The 19,957-nt window shown below is 41.5% G+C and overlaps 1 long non-coding RNA gene across 2 annotated transcripts; it reads left to right on the top strand.

Annotated features, from left to right (window-relative positions):
- The first annotated feature begins 16,740 nt into the window (after positions 1-16,740).
- Positions 16,741-19,957, top strand: LOC113971610. Of its 2 annotated transcripts, XR_003535602.1 has the most exons (3): positions 16,741-16,983; positions 17,701-17,812; positions 19,901-19,957. It is a non-coding gene; the product is annotated as an uncharacterized LOC113971610 (long non-coding RNA). The 2 variants fall into 2 exon arrangements; XR_003535601.1 differs by lacking the exon at positions 19,901-19,957 and having other exon boundaries at positions 17,701-19,013.

Below are 19,957 nucleotides of genomic sequence, written 5' to 3' on the forward strand. Positions count from 1 at the left end.
AAACATCATTCTCATGTTGTTCTCCCCTCTCCAAAAGACTTCCTGTATTACCTGCTGATCTTGCATCACCAGAAAGAGTAACCTATGCTGCAGAGCTGCAGATCCTGACAATCCAGACTATAAATTGTGCTGATAAATGTTGGTGAAGTATGGTCATAATAATATATTCACTTTATCTCTCTTTCTTTTTTTTTTTAACAGAAGCAAACTATTGAATCAGCCATACACAGTAGCACAAAAAAAATCCCAAACAAAACAAAACAAAAAAAATCCCAAAACAAAAAAAAAACCCAAAACCAAACAAAAAAACCCAAATCCAGTCACTCCTATTTTAGGAAATACCAGATTCATAGCTGTGGTGGGATTTTACCATATGCGGTTTTCTTTCCCAGATAGAGCAGTATTCTTTCCATGGAGCTGGCTGGATAACTGGTTACAAAGGCAAGCGTAAGTCCAACATTTCCAGAGTTCCAATTCATAATAGTAAAAGAAGAGTAACTACCAGCAAGGTAAACATATGGATTTAGCAGTAAGCTACAAGATGTGTAATGCGTACCTGAAGCTGTCCCAGGTGTACTCTTTCAGACCAGAGTGCTCCAGAGGAGTACAGACCATACTCAAGTTCCTGAGCAGGCTTGCTTGCAGGACCAGTGTGACTTTGTGCATGGGCAGATAAGTAGATAGGTAGATGGATACAAAACCAATCAACCAAAAAAAAAAAAAGCAACCCTTCGTCAGACCCAAAACAGGAAAATTTGAATTAACCTATAGTTTTCATTTTCATAATGGTATCATGGAGGTATATTGTCCTTAGAGGTTAGTTCAGATGACACCATAACCTTCACATCTTTTTGTTATCTTCAGCTTAGAAGGTGAAGCTTAAGCTGATCACAGACTCAGATATCTGTAGTATTTAGCACCTACAGATCTGTGGTCTTCGGCATCACCTCTTCAACACCTACTCTAAAAGACATCAACCTTATTTTCATATGGTGGAATTCATTCCTTTGAGACAGACCACACAAAACCTCCATTCACTGGAACAGAGATTTAAAAGTTGGTAAAACAAAAATAGATAGATATATTCCTGAGAGCATCAGGATTGTAAACACATGTCTAATGGGGGAAAATGATAGTAAATTTTTAATATAATAGGTCTATTTTGTCTCAGAAGTAGTTACTCAAATACCACCCTAAGACTGCATACAAAGTCAAGGAAATCTTCTGGCTGCTTTTTTTGTATATCACTAGGGAGTGAGCAAACTGCAGCAAAAAATATCAGAATCACATTGTCAGCTGATGAAAGATTTTCAATCTTTCACTAATTATGCATCCATTTATAAGACAAATTAACTGAATCTTCACTTATATTTTTAGCATGACATTTTAATTAGATGAAAATGAGAATAAGCCGGAATAACTAATTAGAAAAAATCACCATAATGGCAAAAATTCATTAAAATAAAGGCACAAATTTCCAAAGCAGTAAATCTGTAGCTAGATGCTGGTGCCCAGATTTACTAATGTGAAGTATGCAAAATGACTGCATCAATTAGAAACTTGGACCAAAACAGCTTTTTTTTGCCATTTGGAAGGAGTAAACAATTATTTCAGGAATTAAAATCAGGATATATTTTGAGGCACTTGAAACTCAGAGACTGCAGACAAAATTTTCAGAAGACTGTGAACCATCTTCTTCTAGCTGCAGCCATTTTCCTCAGACTGAAAAATAAAAGGGAGGGGGAGGGGAGAAGCTTCCGTACAAGAAAGGAAAGGAGAGCTAACAAAAATGTTTCTCAAAGAAACAAATTAGTCTTCATTGTGTAAGCAGGAAAAATAAATTTTAATGAAAGAAAACTGGAAGAAAATGTAGTAAAATAAAAGACAAGTGATATAAATTATCCTCACATTTATTGCCTAATTTTGCTTCTGTCATGGAAAAGAATAACACTCTTGTTCTTTCTAATTGATATTCTCTCTTGGTATACAGCACAGTATTTTGGTCTGCAGTTTCATTTGCAATGACAGAGGAAATAAGGGTGATTTTCAAGAGAAACAGATTTCATTCTTTTTTAGAGAAGTCTGAATAACTCACTGAAAACAAATTCCAAACCTATTTGATTAAACTAAAATGTGTATTTAACATAAAATTCCTAAACCAAATCAGTACTTTTTGAAACATAATCATGGTACTACAAACCTAGAAAAGGTCTGTAAGGAGCAAAGATATGCATGGATATGTATTAAGAGAGAAATGACTTGGTATCCACGGATACTTGCACAACAAAGCTAACATTGAAATGAGACCTGATGACACTATATGGAGAGATGTCACATCACCAAGTTGAGATATGATAGAAAAAGAAATAATTATAAAATTGAACATTTTTCTGGAAAACATGGTAAATACTTCCATTGCCCATTTTTTCATGCTTTTCTTTCACTTGACTTCTCTTTCTTTTTAGATCCCACCCCAAGCTCCAATACCTGGATGCTACTAAGGACTCTGCTTCTGAGAATCATAGAATCATAGAATAGGTAGGGTTGGAAGAGACCTCCAAGATCATCAAGTCCAACCCCTGATCCAACTCCAATTACTATATCATGGCACTAAGGGCCACGTCCAATCTCTTTTTAAAAACCTCCAGGGATGGTGAATCCACCACCTCTCTGGGTAGGCCGTTCCAATGTCGTATAACCCTCTCTGTAAAGAATTTCTTCCTAACATCTAACCTAAACCTCCCCTGGCAGAGCTTGAGCCCATGTCCCCTTGTCCTATTGTTGGTTGCCCGGGAGAAGAGACCAACCCCCGCCTGGCTATAACCTCCCTTCAGGTAGTTGAAGAGAGTGATGAGGTCGCCTCTAAGCCTTCTCTTCTCCAGACTAAACAACCCCAGCTCCCTCAGCCTCTCCTCATAGGACTTGTGCTCAAGTCCCTTCACCAGCCTCGTTGCTCTTTTAAGAGATTTCTCACATGACATGATTTCATACCTATCAATATCAATTCCATAATGCAAGTGTCCAATGCATAAATATTCATGTGAAAAGTATTTCCTGTATTTAACAGCTACCTGCTGATATTACACAGCAAACATAAACATCACTAAGTGCCACAAAGCCCACCACGTTTGGGACTATAATAAATGCCCTGCAGCACACAACTGGGCAGCTATTGTGGGACAGGGCTTTCTAGTCCATTGTCCCAGGTTATTAAAAAATTAAGCATTGGATTATCAAAAGGATGTAAGAGAAACACATCTTTAACTTTAAATAGGTTTGAAAGGAATTCATTTTAGCCCCCCGGTATTCCTATCAAACAAGAACCTCTGAGGATTCCCTGATTTCACTGAAAAAACTGTCCAGCTTCCCAAATATTCCTGGCCTGCTCTGAAGAGCCATTTCCTCAAATGAATGTGGCACATGACCTTATTCAGTTCAAGTCATACTTAATTGTCATATTTAATTCTCATCAAGAACATAAGAATAGTCTTTGTTGATAAAAAGGTGTGCCTCCCTCAGCCTCCCATCCAGCTGTCTGTCCCGCTCCTACCTTGGTTTCCAGCATAACCTGTCTTTGTCTCCCCCCTGACTGCATCATCACTTGGGTCATGCTCTGTGGTCTTTCTGGAGAGCTGCAATACTGTGCTTACTTACCCAGGATGGCATACCATGGAAAACCATCCAGCAGAAGAGGCTAGAGAGACATGACCTGAATTTTTTCCTGTTTGGGTGGTGAAGGGAACTGCTGTGCTCCCTAGGAACAAAGGTTGCCTTTCTTGTGATGGTTGCCTTTGGAGTGATGTGACCTGTTAGGGATGACTAAGAGTGTCATTGACACAGATACAAGAAAGTCTTACACTATAGCCCTTACACTAAAGAGCAGGGGTAATTTTTTTCTTTTTTTTTTTTTTTTTGCATTAGCATAGACCTTGCTACCAGCTATTTTACACATACTAACATAGTATACAGTTAAGCACAACTGATTTTAAAATCTTGAAATCTGAAGCTTTTAAGAAGGAGAAAAAAGGCAAAACCCCCTCCAGAGCAGTGAATGTAAGCAGCCAAGCTTTATAGAAGGCAGGTTTCTGAAGTCTGTGACTTCCTCCTGGATTTCTATTGCATTTTCTTGTAATTAATTTAATTTAAAATGCTTAGCCTTGAAGAGAGAAGATTTGCATTCCCGTTTGATTCTCTGTCTTTGAACAAGTACTTAAAAAGTAAAGCATTGTAGTTTATTTTGTCAAATCTGGGTAAGTACAGTGGCCCCTGAACCTGGGCTTTTACCATCCTTATACTAAAATCACACATCAGAATCCTCTGGCTTAACCTCATTTTCAAAAATACTTGCAACAAAATATTTGATATTCTTGTTCTTCATCTGTGAATGCTAACAGTGTGGGTATGACACACTTTCTTTCTTTTTCTTTCTTTCTTTCTTTCTTTCTTTTTCTTTTTTTTTTTTTTCTTGTTTTCCTTAGAGTCCACAGACTGAGAGCTGGAAATAAAGAATTTACCTTACATCTTCCTTTGGAGTCCACACTGGTGCCAGCTAATCTGAATAAGGGTGGTGAAACTGCAGGCTCCTGTAAATTTGTAAATGAACACTAGATGATGCTATATAACTTTTCAATCTATTACTTTCACACGTAACTGAAAAAAAATTGAATAAAATCAGAAGACTGGACTAGAATTTGGTTTTAATACACTGACAAGTATGCATGTAAGCCAAACCATAGAACTGAAATAAAAAATCTACATTCTCAGTCAACTGTCTCCATCTCAGCTGACAGATGCAAAGAGAGAGAGTACATGTGATTTTAGGGCTCCCTGTGCCAGACGTTGTGGCAATGTGCTACAGAATGATTTTAAACAAATCTTTAACAGCAACGGTGTTTTCCAATTGCTTTGCCAAAAAAAATTGGCAACAGCTCCGCTGCCCATTGCACTGACTTTAGCTTCTTAATTCACAGACTTCTTTAAAGCATTGCTCTGTTTGTATTTAGCAGAGATAACAGAATAGGCCTTTTTTACTCGACCAGGTATCAACTTTTTTGCTACAGTCAAGACAATGCCTTAAACTGGCATAAACATCACATGCCGTATTTGGACTAAGTCAGCTTGATCCAGATGAAACTTGTGCTGCCAGGTAGTGTGGTATTGTACAGAAAAAGGGTGTGACCCTTTGGAAAAGGCTTTGGAGTCATTCTGATGTCTCCTGTTTTTCCTATAAGAAATAGCTCCTCTGATCTTGATGACCCTTGTATGTATGATGTCTCTATATCACAATTCAAACATTAACCAAGTTGTGAATCTAAGTCTCAGGGTGGATACAGTTACAGATACAAACAGTTCCCTGTCCACATATTGATAGTTCTTTTATAATTTGCAGCAATATTAAAAGGGAGAATCCCAAATTTTGCTGTCTGGGAAGTGGACTAGCTGCTGCTCTTGCTCCAGGTTGGTATTCATCTATGCAGTTTCCAAAACTCCTTGGTCATTGGACACTGCCTATGCACTAATATGCTCACCAGGCAGTCATGGAAATAACTCTGCTGTTACGCTCTTTTCACATCACTGGTACAGCTCACCATTATCTTTGAAAAGGTGGTTGATGAAGGCACAAGGGCTTTAAGCTTGCCTGAAGAACTAGTTTGATCCTTAGACAAAGCTTTGTTAGTGATTACAAGATGTAGATTTAAAAGGTTATTCATCAAGAGCTGCAAAATACTTCCAAAAGATGAGTTGTCTGGCTAAATCCACTTGCTTTTCTTCTATGTAGTCAGGGTTTTTTGGTATTGGTATTGTAGGTATTGAAATAGGTTCATACTTTTTTAAAGTCTTCTGGACTTTACAAGCCACTACTCGGAGACAAAATCTATCCACTTGATGGATGTATAATTAATTCCTCCATTTCGGGAATGTGACTAAGACAAGTTGTATAAACCACTGATTAAGTATTAGAGGTCCTAGTGGATGAAATTACCTGTTCCTTCAAATACATGTAGTCAATCTGCTCATTTGCTTAAGATTGAAATATACTAATTTTCTTGGATTATGTTTGTTCTGCTTGGCACAATTTACCCATTGCATGCTTTCTCAAGTGACACTAGATAACATATTAAGTTTAGCAACGTCCCTGCTTGTCACACACCATTCCTAGAATGGCTTACTCCGTCCCCCTGCTCCTTCTCCCCTTCCTTAAAGGAGAGCCAGGGAGAAGTCAGCTTCTGGCAGCCCCACTGTTTCTGTTCAGCCTCGTCCCTTCATGACAGAGGCAAGAGGCAACGTTTCTTTAGAATCTCATGCTTCCCATACAGTTTCTACATCAGCCTGAAACAGAAGGAGGTTCAGTAATTCAGATCCTAGATTCCCCAAAAAACTGAGGGGGTCACACATGGAGCAATAAAGATGCATGCTGGGCTTTTGCCTGCCCCTGAAAGACTTATGGCTCTAGCTCACCATCGCTGCTTTGGCCTTGCTTTAAAAGTTTGACCACCAAGATGCATGGGAGAATTGGGTGACTATGCTAAATAACAGCCATGTGTCCTCTTCTGGATACGTCATCTGACAGATGTCTTGAGTCTTCTGTTGCTTTATAAAAAAAAAAAAAACAGAAGAACAACAACAAAAAAACCCAAACCAAGCAACAAAAACCCCTACCCAATGTATTAATACTATTAATTACAGCATAATGTCAATAAAACCATTCATTAACACCACTGACATTTTACAGTGAAATGACAGAAGGTGTTTCCACTGCCTAGTGGAGAGACATCAAAATACTTGCTTCATTTTTTTGTCGCTTTATATGTGGGAAAGCAGTCGTGACTGTCTTTTGCAAATGCAAAAAGTGTTGTGGTGTTTCACTAATTTAATACCTAATCATCATGGTGTTCACTTAATTCTGATCTAAAATCTATTGGACACACCTTGAAATGAAAACAAGGAAGAATAAAGTACAGCAATTCCACTTGTATGCAACTTACCCATGTCTTCTAAGTTGTCATTTCTGACTGTAATAAACTCTGTTCTTGATGGTCATTTTCATCTACTGCCTGTGTTGAAGAAGAAATAACATGAAAATGGATATGAAAAACATAAGACACGGTGTTTGGTTTAGTAGTTCTCCGTTGTTGGACTCTCGGCAGGATCTGATTCTGATTCTTGTTGTGGGAGGATTGCATGGCCCTTGCCTGAAGTGCCACAGAAGTATCATGATCCTGCCTGCAAAGGTGTGTGGCTGGAAAGTTAGTGAGTAGAATGCAGAAAAAAAGAGGTTAAAATTACCCAGCAGGCTTCTGCAAAAAGCTGGGTTTCAGGGAAATCATTGAGTGGAACCCAGGAAAGTATCACTGAAAAATTCTCTCTAAGGCAACCTCCACTGTAGCAAGGATATGTGTTCTCAGAAAAGACACATCAGAACATCTGTGAAGGCTCTTGCTGTTTTTGTAGAAGAGAAACCTGTAGTGGTGAGAGCATAGTTGAATTTTAGCATACTTGAATTTTAACATTATCAGAACTAGGGCACAGGGTTTTATAATGCTCCTCTAGAACCCGAGAACAACTCTGAGCCCTGTCAATTGATTATGATTACAAGCATGATGATAAGAGTGCAACCAGGGAACAGAAGCTGCACTCTTTCATATAAACTAAAGAAGTTCTGACTTAAGTACACTTTCATTCTCAGCAAGACTTTTCTCATACTCACATCAAGAATATTTTAATATACAACAGAACTTTTGTAATTACTCCCTGTATGCACCTTCAGCTTCCTGTGTTAGGAAATGGGCCCCTGCACACAGGCCCATCATTTTCTGTTTCATTAGTATTATTCCAACAGCAGTACACATCAAACGCCTCTGTAGATCTCCAGTCGCTTTTCTGAGAGATCAATATTGTCCTTTGTGCATGTGGGGAAAGTTTGATTTTTCTGGTAAGAAGTGAAGGATGGTAGTAGGAAGATTCCTTACTCTGGGAAGTCATACATTTGACAGTTCCTCAATTTCTCGTCTTCGCAGGAGCACAACAATTTTGGGGTACTACATTATACAGGCAATACACAATGTGAGATCCAATTTAACTGCTTCATTGTAGTTATGAAATTCTCACATACAGCCTAGAAAATGGGGCTGAAAGGCTATAAAAATAAACATTAAGCAAATCAGGGTCATACTTCAGCAGATTCGTAATGGCTCACAAAACATTCTACTATGAGAGACAATGTCACCACAGCAGTTACTGAAGAAGCCACTTATTCTTGCTGAAAGAGGGATATTCTGGGCTCAAACAAAATTTTCACGTCTCTTTTTGTGGGTTTTAATGCTAGTGAAGCCTTCAGCACTGGTGGTTTTGGTATTTCAAGCTACTAAAAGCATAGTAAACAAAAAGAAAGCTGAAATTTTGTTTTAACACAGTGAGGCATCTTTAAAATTATTGATTAATGGAAAGTGCATGCAAATGAAAAGTGGTTAAAAATGCTTTAGCTTTTTTTTCCCCTCAAAAAATTGAACTCAATCATCTCTGAGAGAAGGGACTTAACTTCCCTGAGTTAGCCTGCTTTTCATATCTCATTCCAGAATTAGATCTGAAGGATAGGAGAGGAAGAGATGGTGATGAATATTATCATAACTTTAGAAGACTGTGTTTGAAAGTCGTAAGGTACATGGCCAGTATCAAACAGAAGATGGGAGTGCACTGCTTGGCTCTGTGCCTGAGCACGGGCAGCTCCAGCTGAGCAGAGAGAGTCTTCCTTTCCAGTAACTACACCATTTCCTCTTGAAAGAAAAGCTTCATTATAAAAGTGGGATGATCTACCTTGCTGCATTAAGTGATTTTTATTTTGCTTAAATTTTTTTTCTGTCATACAAAAATGTTTTACATGCAAAGGTAGCAAAGACAACTACTGTTTTAATAAAGTCCATTCCTAGTACAATTCCTTATTATGTTTCATAGCAGTTCTCGGGTTATATGGAGTATTTCAAGTGAATTGACCATATTTTTTTCTAGTAATGGCAGAAATAAACAGTGATTTGAAAATATATATTTTCTTCATAGCAATTTATTTAGTAAAGCTTCTAAATTAAATCTGTCAATACTCAAATCACTGAGCAATCCTGTGCCAGTTTGCAACAATGAGCAAAACAGCCAAGGAATCCTAATATTTGGGGATGGTCATTTTGATGACAATGTAAGATTTGCTATTGACCTCAGTGGAGCTAAAATTTAGTCACAGAAGATTTTAGGGAATACCCCTGTAATATGAGGATTTGTTGCTTCCTCCACATGCCTCTTCTACCATTACAAGACAAGTTGGAGCATGGGAAAAGAGGGTAAGTTTGGAAAGAGTGTATCACAGCTCTTTTGAGCAAGTGTAGGTTTACAACAGGGTAAGTTTATGTGTTTTCCCTGGACTTCCTCCCTCAATAATGAATGAAACCTGTGGGGCATCCTCTCCTGTATATATTTCATTAATAACTGTTTAGTTAGGCCGAACAGAAACTCTTGGATTTATTGCTGACTGCTGGGATATGTACCAAGTTAACCCCACATTCAGGCTCAGAGGAGAGGCAGAAAGACTCACTCTGCAGCACCCTTTTCAACCCAAAGAAATTATCTTAAGCTTAAGGGTCAATTTTGCTACCATTATGGTCTCTTGAACCTCACATCAACAAAGGATTATCTCAGATCTGTCCTGCAATGTTCTGATTCTCCATGGGCAGCAGCATGAGCTGTCCAGGGTTTACATTTTGCTATGGCAATGTGACCCAAAGCCTTGTTGCAGAACTCCAATGTCAGTGGCCCTGTCCATACTACACAAAACTTGATTGTTGTGTTGTTTGTTATAGAATTACACCAGGGTAGATGTGCTGTGCTGAATAACATTACTCTACTGGGACAAGATCAGGCTATCAGCATTTTGTCACTGCCGTGCTTTCTGTGAGATGCAAAGAATGCAGGAGGGGATTAGGACAGAGGAGCCCAGCATCTTCCCGAAGCTTGCCCTGCAGGAATGAGGTCTCTCCTATTTCCATTCCCTGGGACTCTGACACTATCATAAGGGCTACAGAGGTAACAAACCAATGCTGATTTCCCAGATGCCTCCTTGGAAATATTCCTTCCTTGCCTCCACTTCCTCCCCCTCCCCTTCACCAGCTCCATGGCATTGAAGAAGGGCTGCTTGATGGGGTGACGTTCAGGTAAAGTCACCATAGAAACACAGGCTCTGGCCTCATTCACACAGCGAGCTGCTCTCCCGCAGCCCAGAGAGAACACAGAAGCTATTGTAGGTATAGTCAGAGCTGATCAACACTGTCTGTCATTTAAAGCCATGTAAAACAATACCAGCATATGCAAGGGACAAGATCTGGGGCAAATAATTTTCTCATTTGTTCATTAAATATGTGGTCCCTGAATCAAAAGCCATGCAATGAACCTGTTAAATGTACTTCTCAATACACCTACAGAGCTTCTCCTGTGCGCATGTACCAGCTGGAAAACCTGATATTCTGGTTCTGTTATTTTGATGTGTGCCGGAGTCCTCTAATTTCTCCAAAAGCACTAAGTTACTATGTAAGAAGCTCAGATAAGATCCAGAATGTAGATAACAGCATAACGGGCTTGATAAAAAGCCCAGCAAGTTGTTGAACAAAGGATCTGATTCACTGTTGATTTATTAATTTTCAGCTTGCCTAAGTACAGTGATTTTCCCATAACATTTGCAAGTGTAAATTAACAAATAAAATGTCAAATCATCATATTCAAAATCCATTAAAACATAGAAATTAAAAAACTTATTTTCAGAATTACTTACATTGAGGTCTCACAGGCATTTAGGAGAAAAAAGAACAGAGATAAATCTGACAATATTTTCAGAAGTTCCTAGTCCAAGAGTTATCTCCGAAAATCACATTAAGCTCACAAATGATCTGTACAAAAATCCACTGATCCTGAAATGCAAGTAATAGAGAATAATTACAGAGGGAGTAAAGACAAAACAAAAAGAGAGATTATCCATAAGAAGAGGACAACAAGGCAGAGAGTAATTCAGGAGGCATCACAGGTGGAAAGGCAACTAATTGTCTAGCATCAGCTAACAAAATACTGTTTATTCACCTGTTTCCTCATTCCGTCTCTGCCTTTCCTAAGTTTCTTAGCCGTCGAAGGGAACTGGGCATTCTAGTGCCTTTAAAGTTGTGCAGCTTTGTCTTACACTTGCCTGACTAATGCAATGGCCAACTGCTGGGCTGTAACAGTTTAATGAAGAAAAATCACCAACTGTGGAGACCCCTGGAAAGTACTGTGCTTTGTTAGTCACCAGATGTACAAGACTGGGATGGCCCTGCTTCTTCCATACTCTCTTTAGGCACAGAGGAAAGAGTCTGTAAGCCCTCTAGGATGCTAGAACCTCTGTTTCCACTTACTTTAAGCTGTGGTGGAGCACCATGGGGTAATAAGCTCTGCAGCCTGCTTGAGAAAGACAAGATGAGGACTTTAAAGACTAACGTGAGCAATAAAGCCTTCATATTGACCATGAGCTACTGCTCACTGTGACACACAGGTTGTGGCACAGCCTCCTGTCAGGAGGAAGCAGGCAGACCACGGGGTACAGCCTGCTCATGAGTAATTTCATTTAAGACCATCCATTCACCTGCTATTATTGTGCTTTATATTTGAAATCTGTTCCTGTTTGAACATATTGGTACTGTATTAGTGTCCAAACAGGAATAGTGTTTTTGTTCAGCAGCCAGTGAGCATGTTATATAAAATGCAATGAGACAAGGTACAAGACTGATTAGTCTAGAGAAATTCCATATTTTGGCTTTCATTCCCACAGTCTTAGCTATAAAATTTTCTGTACTGCTCCTCTCCCATTAGCCTCATTAAGTAATCAGTGAGCTTTAGATACTAATGCAATATATAGACTCTGCAGATATGTGTACCCATGATAGGATTTATGCAAGTTTGATGTAATCTTATACTCTGAATATGAGAAAGTAGAGTGGCAGCACAGTTAGACTTTTTTCAGTGTCTTAAGTTTCAAATTAATGCAGTGTTTTGTTTTTTTTTTGATCATCCTAGTAACATAAGCTATAGCAATTCCAGGAGAGACAGAGAGAGACTGATAGAAGTTGTTTCATCACTAGAAATGGTTGAGTGACACTTGCCTGTTTCAGGGCATATTCAGTTCTGACACTATCTGAACCATAGGTACAATTGATTGCTGAAGGAATAAAGATCAGGACTTCAAAACTTCCTGAAGCCTTCAGAAAGGCTGAATGAAATGTATGATATAAAAAATAGAACCAAGCCTTTATTTTATAAGAATTTAGTTATTATAAGCAACAGACCCCATTTCACCTAGTTTTATTCTCCATTGATGGAGCCAAAGATTTCTCTAATTTTCATTACAATTTCAATTTTTTTGCCTTCTCACAAGCCTGTGAGGCTGAGAAAGCAGTCAGGTGTTTGAATGCAAGGGTTAAACCAAGACAGGTATTACACAGTGCATGCCATACAGATTTCCTGAACCAGGATATAGGAGATCCCTCACAGATATGAAGGCTGAAGCTGTTTCCTTTACACAGCAGTGAAAACCAGCATGATCTACTTCTCCCATTGGGATGAACTGCCAGGAAGGGTGCAGATGGTATTTCTGTACCTCTGATGGGGCATCCTGTCCCCTTTGTAGGGTCTGTGGATGAACAGAAGGTTCAGCCTCAATGTGCCATGCTGTAGCTGTCTCTGGATGAGAAGCAACCATCAAAGAGGAGGAAGAGGAAAAAGGAGGGAGACAGTGAGACCACCATGATTTTATATAATGATCTGGTTAAACGTGTTTGCCAAACTGCCTCTTTTAACAAATTATTTGGTGCTGTTATTTCTATTCTACTAAGTTGTATGAAGTTAAAATATTTGGGTTTTAACTTTGCTTTTTCGGCCAAATATTATTCCTATCTAACATAAAGGTTTCTTCTTTTTGAAATACGATTATTTGGTGCTATACAATTTTGCTATGCAGTTGTGGTAGGCTGACCTTGAATGGACGCCAGGTGCCCACCCAGCTGCTCTATCACTCCCATTTCCAGCTGGACAGCGTAGAGAGTAAGGTGGAAAAACCACTTGTGGGTTGGGATAAGGCAGTTTATTTGAAGCAAAAAGTGAAGTGGAAGCTTGCACGTGCAAAAAGCAAAGTGAAAGATAGCAAGGTTTATTCTCTACTTCCCGTCAGCAGTGATGGTTGGCCACTCCCAAGAAGCAGGGCTTCAGTACACATGACGGTTCCTCAGCAGGCAGCCATTGGAGACAATGAATGCCCGCCTTCTTGCTCCTTGCCTTAGCTTTTATATCTGAGCTGACATCATATGGTATGGAATATCTCTTTGGTTAGTTTGGGTGATCTGGCCTACTTGGGTCCCCTCCCAGGATCTTGCCCTCGACTGAGGAAGGAATGTTACAGTGCTGATGCTGTGCTCAACAGCAGCCAAAACACCGGTGTGTTATCAACACCCTTCTAGCTACCGATGCAAAGCACAGCACTGTGAGGGCTACTGTGGGGAAATGAACTTCAGCTTAGCCAAACCCAATACAGCAGTACATCTGGAAAGCTTTTCCATTTCCAAGTAAATAAGAAAAGAGAACACTTGTAAAGTATTCATTGTTTATTCTTAAATTACTGCTTGGCACACTTAGTCAACATATTAGAAACTGGTGAGGTAAAAGTCCCAAACTTTCCTTTTTTTTTTTTTTAATGGACAGAGAAAATGTGCTCCGGTCTGGTGTATAATTAGTCGTGTCCGGCACATCTTCTTGGGCAGGGAGATAAACTGCAGCCTCTGCCAGCTGGGGCAGTGCCAGTACCATGAACTAGCACAGCATGCTCCAGAAGCTTCTCTTTCTGCCCCAGCATAACCCAACATATTCCCAAGAGGGCAGGGGAGGTGAGTAAGCAAGTGGTAAAAGTACAGCAATCGTGAGCCACACAGGCATTCTCCTGGAAAAACATCCTCTCCAACCTGCTTCTGAAATCTGTTATTAAACTATTCTCTACTGAAAGCCGGGAGGTCATGCTTCGGTCATACCTTTAGGGTGTTATGTAAAGGGATTCTCTTCTTAACTTAGGAAAAGAGACCTATATGACAAACTGAAACTCTGCTTGGAAGAGAAATTCTTCCTCTCCTTTCTCTTCCTCTTCTTCTGTCTGGTGTTCTTTCATCTCTTGCACAACTGCATACAACTAAATGCAGTTGTAGACTGAACAAAAAAATATGACTCCACATGAGCATGCAATAATGGGGACTAGAAAACAAGGTATTTACAGCTTCAAATCAAGTCAAAATGCTTTTAGATACTGAAGACAAAAAAGTAATGAAAAAGTCATAGGTATGCTCTACCAGGGTGCAGCAGGTTGCCAGTGCTCTGCATGACAAGAAATCTATGGAGGAGGAATGAAAAAGAAATGAAGAAAATAAAAGAAGGTGGAAAAGAGAGAGGGGCAAAGCTAGAGGGTGATGCTAACAGGATAAGAATTCTCATACAAAGCCAGATCAAGGACTTTTTAGCTTACTGATAGGTATCTGACTGTGGTCAATAGTGGATGCTAGAAGAGAACACAAAAACACATACTAATATCTCTCCCAGACAATCTCTCAGATCAAAGAAATAGTCAGTGGAGAGGTGTTTCCTGAGCACATTTGCCCTTTGTTGTGTCCAACTGATTTTTCTTCAATCACTTTTTAAACCCACACAGACCCTTATATTCACAACACCGTGTGTCAGGGAGTTGAATAGCTTAACCACAAGGACTGTTTTCTAGTTTTTTGGAATCCACCACCTGCTTGTTTCTTTCATTCACATTTGTGTCTTTGCACTACTTGTGTGGGAAGAGACTGTGAGTGACAGTCAACCTTCTACTGCTGTATACCTTCCTTACTAAAGATTGTAGGGACCTGCATCATATTTCTCCTCTGTCACCCCATTTCCACTCTGAAGACTCCTACCATACCTAGCCATTCCTTGAGCACACACACTTCAGACCCTGGCCACCCTTCTCTGTACCTAACTCTCTTCCACCATGCCTGGTTTGAGATGGGGGACCAAAACTATTCTTGGTAATCAAAATCTCTCTACCATGGAATTGTACTGGACCAATAATTATATTTTCTGGTTTGTTCTCTACTTCTCTCTAATTCTAATACTTTATTTCCATTGTTTTGTCTGATACTTGAGCCAGTGTATTTATACAACTGTTCAGCATCATGGCAGTGCTTCATTTCTGAATGACAATAGTCAACTGAGAGCATCCTGTTTCCTATGTGAAGTTAAGATCTTTCTTTCTGTGCATTATTTCAATCCACAGGTTTTAGAGACTCTACAACAAAATCTGTTCATAAAGGGAATTTTTACTATACTAACTTTTATGTATAGATCTCTTCATACTGTACTTATTCAAGGGTAGATATAATTATTGTATCTTTTATATCATGACCTGCTAGTGACGGAACATGCCCACAGAGATCTAGAAGAGAATTTCCTAATGGAAATACAGCTTATATTAGAAAAAGAGTGCTTTAGCTCGTGTAGATTATACTCATTTCCCCCAGAAGAGTAAATTATATGAGTAGAATATTTTTGTGCCCATGTCAATTTTTATAATTGTGCCAGCAATGAAGTTTAGTCGGAATGGAAATTTTGAGAATAAAATCAACAGTCCCAAATGACATTGAGAGATGGGCAATTTTTTCTTCCATAAGATTGATCTTTCCCATCAGACATATGGCCTGAAAATGTGGATGAAGATAATCTGATGACCTGATTTTCATTTGGACACTACTATGAGAAAATAAGAATCTGTATCCTTGCAAAATAATGATAAAACCTATTGTAGGTGGTGTGTCATCACATCTCGTATTTTTCTTCTGTGGAAAGTTCATCCAGAGATCTCACCCACCAAGTGAGCAGAAAGGATGCTAGTTACTGTCCAGCGCTTAAATGGACTGTTGTGTTTATCCTCCTGAAAGATACTGTGTAGACGAAATGTTATGTTTTTGTGATGACCTGATTGCTTCTCTTCCATATATTCACTGAGACCAGGAGCCTAGATGTTCTAGCAGAATCTATCCAGTGCTTTCACAGGAAAGTTTTTCAACTTCAACTCCAGAAATATTTTTTATTTTCATCCCTCATGTTTTCAACCAATTATTCAGTTTAATTGGTATGATTGCAGTTGTTATTTATGAGTTTCACAGGCCTAAACAATCATTAAATATTATGAATTCAAAAAGTAGCTTTTCATCATCCCAGTGATTTTCTTCTTCAGCATAAATGTTCCATGTCCTATTTTCTGATTGCCCTCATCGCATCTATATATATCCCCTTCATGCAATCCCTGGGTTCAAGGTCGAAGGACATGCACCTGCATGGGGGGAATACCTTTCTGCATGCCAGGATATGCTGTTTCAGATGCGTTGAGTCCTGCTTGGCATATCAGAAGAGGTGGAGAGGACTGTGGGGGAGGGGTAGCTGGAAAGAGGGCAGCTGGTCTCCCTTGAGCTTGCCCTTCCCCGAGCTTGCCCTCCCCCAAGGACCGCACAAGAACATCAGAGATAACCATATATACGTATATTTTATACGTGTATTTACCTGTGTGTATGCACACACATTTATGTATATACGTATGCACGGTGTACATTTAGTTTGTATATAGACGTATGCATGTACGTATATGCTGGTATACCTATGGGCACGAAATCCTCAGTTAATTATCCTTCGGGAGGAGTTTCCAGCCCGGAAACCCAGTCTCCCCCCGGCTGGAGCGAAGTGCCCTCCGCCTCTCCCGCCTCGAAGGCGTTGTCGGGGCTGAGGCATAGCCCAGGACCTCCACCGGACCTGCCAGCTGCTGCAGGAGGAGTGAGAAGGACCCCACCCCGAGTACTGCTCCCCCCGAGACTATTCTTGCCCGATGTTCACACAGATACACAGACACAGGTGGGTCCAGGACACTCCCACGCACAGCCATCAGATGGCAAGGGACCCTTCTCGGAGGGCAGGGAGGGAAGGGGAAGGAAAGCAAGCCTTTTCTCTGCTTCTCTTTGTTTGTAATTGGGAAAGACTTCAATCGTAAAATCTTGAGAGCCCTCTGAGGTGCTTCAGAGCAAAGGTAAATTCACCTCATGACAGAACAGAAAGGTAAAACAGATGGCCACCTCCGGGATTTGCACGCGACACGAATAAAGAGTGAGTGGCCCGTTAGTCCCTGTGTTCAGGCGGATAAATAACCCCGGGGAATGATCTCCACCAACTCTGAGAGCCTTTGTCTCTACCCCTCCCGGTGGAAGCGGGCTCTTCCGAAGGGGCGCAGGAGAGGGCGGCGAACAAAGGAAAGAAAGCCCTGTCACCGTCCTGCTGCCGGTACAGAAGACGCCCGGCATCCCTGCCCGGCCCGAGCAGGCTTCCCTGAAGGGGACGCTAAATAATTGATCAGAATCGATTGCCTGCATGCAAAGAGAAAGAGGGCGCATCCCTTGCGTGCAGCCAGCTCCTTCCCCCATTTGCGCTGTAATCCTATTCCACCATGTGCGGATAGATGAGGGGACGTTAACTCAGCCTTCAGGCCTGGGCGGGGTTCTCGCCGTTTAATCTCTTCCTTTCTCTTCTCTTCGCTGCTTTCCTCCCTGCCCCCCCCCCCCCCTTTCCGTCTCCCAGGCCCAGTGAGGTCAGCTCATTTTCCTGAGAGGCTCTGGCAGCGGCGCGTACCTCGTGTGCGGTGCCCAGCTCTCCGTGCATGCATTTCGCCAGCCGGGCAGCAGACGTGGTGGTGAGTAATGCGGATGCTTTAGATCCAAGCCTTTTTTTCTCCCTCTTTTTTTTTTTCCTCGTTCCAAAAAGGGAATGTTACTCGGGATCCAGATGCAACAAACCCGCCAGGTATGAGGGGGGACCCTCGAAAATCCCCCCACGCCTCTAAACCGGGACAAAAGGCAGAAGCGCTCCCAAAACTCAAGCCGCGTTTGCGAATTCTCGGAGAGGGAGAGGCGGGCCCCCGGCGGGGCGAAAGGGCCGGGGCCGGGAGGGTTACCCTGCCCGAAGCCCCGGGCAGGAGAGAGCCCCGCGCCGGCGCATAGAGCCACCGGACTGCTGCCTTTTGTTGCTGCCATTTATTTACCCGTTTTTCCGCCTGGACAAGAAAACCTGCGGAGACGCCGCGGCCCGGCGCCACGTGGGTTTGCCTCTGGGGAGAAGGTTGTGCAGCGGAGTTTTGTGAGGACGGAGATTTCGGACTTGAGCTCAAACTGGCTTTCGTTATGCCAGTTAAAAAAAAAATGTATATGTTTATATTTATCTAAAATCAGCCAACTTAACCGTAGGCGGTAGCCGATCCTGGAATTCGGGGCATGCAGGGTGCTGGCTGTGTTCTGGCAGGTCGCGGCTGATGACTTAGTTGCAGTGAAAGTTCTCGAAAAGATTCAGATATAGCATAGGGTTCCCGATTATTAATTTTAATTTAATTTTATACATTTCATACCTATATAGCTCCAAACAACTGTAGTTGGAATTCTGTTTGTGTTGGTTAAATAGAAATGCAAAGCAAATCTTTTATAAAGTGTTGTGATACAAGTTTTGGTAGGTAGGTCTACACTCCCATGCACCTTTTTTACTAATGAATGCCTGGGAAGTTTCTGCCTAATTGTATCATTTTGAGAATCAATTTCCAGATATATATCAGGTTGATAATGACAGTGCATTTGAGAGGAAATGCTGTGCTCCTGCCAGTGAGAGCAGAGCAAACAGAGCCTCATTGTCTAGTATGTTCCAGGGAGTAAACCAATTGTCAGGGTACGGTATAGTGTCTACATTGATTTTGCCCAGTTGTGCTTCTTTCTTTATTCCCTGTTTTAGCAGGGAACGTTTAAGCCATGTTCTGGGAGGGAATTGGTTGGCCGTGTTAGGAATGCTGTCATTTCTGCTGTTGCCCACGTTTTCCCTTTAAGGATAGTTGAATAAAGGCTGTGTGAAAGCAGTTTATGGATCATAGCCATTTTTTAAAGAATATATTGAGCGACATTAACAGCATGATATGGCTTTTAACAGCCCTTTTTCATATGTTGCAGCCATGAAAACTCTGGTTGTTTCACTGTATGGGCAAATTGCCAAGTGAGCACCCTTCAGAGAATACCACATAACATTTTGTTCTGGATGAAGCTGTATTCCTTGCTTTGGTTTGAAAATCTGCTGAGTGATTATACCTCAGTCCTATATAACCTACTGATCTGCATAACCAATAATATACATAAAACAGTGCATCTGGATAACAAACTGGGACAAATTTGTGTTTAGAAGCTGATTGAAGAACCCCTTTCCTTTTTGACCCTCGATTGCCAAGTCACCTTGCCCTGGAAGAGTCCTTGTCAATGCTGAAGGAAAATCTGTAGTTGCTTCCACGTGTGCAGCCCCTTGTAGAGCAACCTTTCCCCAGTCGGCTATGACAGACATCTGGAAGAGGCCTTTGACCAGGCAGGCAGGTGCATTAGCAACCCAGGCTTGGTGTTGAGGACGAGGGAGAGAGAAGTTTGTGTGTGCAAGGAAATTCATCCTTAATGTGGTGGCCCTTCGGGGGAAGATTCGGCATGGGGGTTGGGGAAACGCCCCGAGGTGCAGGCGGAGTGGGAACAGGTCTCAGCCCCAGCCGAGCCCTGCGCACCCCTTCCGAGAGCCGCTCCCGTTGGCGCCGGGCTGCAGCCTCGGCTGGCGCGTCCCCGGCCGCCGCTCCGCCCGCAGGTGGGCGCGGGGCAGGGCTGGGGGGCGGCAGGGACTGGGCTCGCTGGCCGCCGCCGTTGCCAGGAAGCCCGTCTCCTTGTCCTCCCCGTCCCCACCCCGACCGCCTTCTCCGGTTCTCCTCCCCCAGCTGTCGGGGCGGCGGCGGAGGAGGAGGCGGAGGACAGCACGGATGATGGACGCGTCC

The sequence above is a fragment of the Neopelma chrysocephalum genome, unplaced genomic scaffold (genome assembly GCF_003984885.1).
Source record: "Neopelma chrysocephalum unplaced genomic scaffold, ASM398488v2 Primary Assembly neopelma1_23, whole genome shotgun sequence".
In the NCBI taxonomy this organism is placed as follows: domain Eukaryota; kingdom Metazoa; phylum Chordata; class Aves; order Passeriformes; family Pipridae; genus Neopelma; species Neopelma chrysocephalum.